Consider the following 1,589-nt stretch of genomic DNA (forward strand, 5'->3'; position numbering starts at 1 on the left):
AGCCGCGGAAGTAAATAAGAAGAATCCTCTGGCTGCCGGTCAGGTGGGGCTGTCGTGACCTCGGGTGGAGTTCCAGAGCGATAAACCCCGAGCTCCTGTTTCCCTCTCTGCTTCCAAGCCCAGCGCCCGCCTGTGGGCGCACACAAAGCAGGTTGAACTGCAGTTTTGGGGGGATACTCGCAGCTCTGCACGTTTAAACAGTGTAAATATTGGGGTATTTGCCGGTACAAATCACACAGTACATGCTTCTTCTCTCATACTCCTGAAGCTCTTCGTGTGTGCACAGTTTTTGGTCCATGAGCTTTGCCTCCTCCTTCCCGAGGCTTCGGTCTGCGTGTCGCAGGGGTAGGGACCGACCGGACGAGCGGAATTTCTGCTGCTCTGCAAACAACTTTGCTTGCGCCAGGGGCGGGAAAGGAAGTAAAAGGAAATTGTGGTCACTGGGTGAGCGTTAGAAGCTTTAATGACTTGGTGTTTGAAGGGGATCTGTGGGCTGTTACAGCTTGTTTTCACCCAAAAAGTGCTTTAAAAGGGTGTTCTGAGAAGGGGCAGCAACCACCACTCGACCTGCTCGGTGTCCAAGCAGCCTGTTGTCCCACTGTCCTCCGTCCAGACACTGCTGCCAGCGGCGCTTCCAGCCGAGCGCTCGCACACGGCTCCCTGGCAGCAGCAGCGGGGAGAGGCCGGGGCCGTGCCGAGACGCCGGAGGTGCCACGTGGGCAGAAGAATGCGCCACCAGGAGGGTGCGGCGGTGAGGAACAGCTGGTTTCTCCATCCAGACCCTTTGAATTCCTCCCACCCCTTTGAACACATCCCTTATCAAACGATTCCCAAGAGCAGTTGGACCTGTTGGAAAAGCCTTTAGGTACCGGCAGCGTCTGCGCCCTCATCCTGCGCTCTGGCCCCGTGGCTGCTCAGCAAACCTCCTCCGTCGTGGGACTCGGGTTTCCCTCTGCCGCTCCTCTCCCTCCTTGTGTGAGGCCATGGTGACAAATACCTCGCTGCCGTGTGAAATAGTATCCTGTGAGTGCGTTTAACCCGGAGCACTGCGTGCTCTCTGTGTCATTCCCTTCCCTGGGCTCGTGAGCTCCACAAACCGGGGGGTTGTTCAGCCCTGAGTAACCTGCGCGTGTACTAACAGCTGGCATGGTTGTGTTTGTGGGGAGCGGCGTCGATACGCTTGTGATTCGTTCATCTGCTGTTGTTATGTCCTTTCTCCTGACTGTTGCTGTGGAAATGCTCAGGCTTCTCAGCCTGCCCTAGTGGACGGGATCCCTGCCCATGGCAGGGGCTTGGACTGGATGATCTCTAAGGTCCTTTCCAGCTCAAACCACCCTGTGGTTCTGCCCCGGACAGCTCCAGCAGCCGCTGTGTCACTGGGAGTCGGCAGGAACACAGAATCCTACCTTAGGAAACCCTTCTCAGCCGAGTGGGGGCTGCGTCAGAGCAGACAGTGACGGGTGGCTCTGCCTGGCTGTCACGGTCTGGCCTGGGCTGTGACCTGTTGGGGAACACAGGAGCCAGGGGACCTGCTCGGGCAGCAGTGGCGGCTCCTGTGGCAGGAGGAGCAGCGGGGTCCATGGGGAAGC

Source organism: Buceros rhinoceros, unplaced genomic scaffold (assembly GCF_000710305.1).
Source record: "Buceros rhinoceros silvestris isolate BGI_N320 unplaced genomic scaffold, ASM71030v1 scaffold22770, whole genome shotgun sequence".
Lineage (NCBI taxonomy): Eukaryota > Metazoa > Chordata > Aves > Bucerotiformes > Bucerotidae > Buceros > Buceros rhinoceros.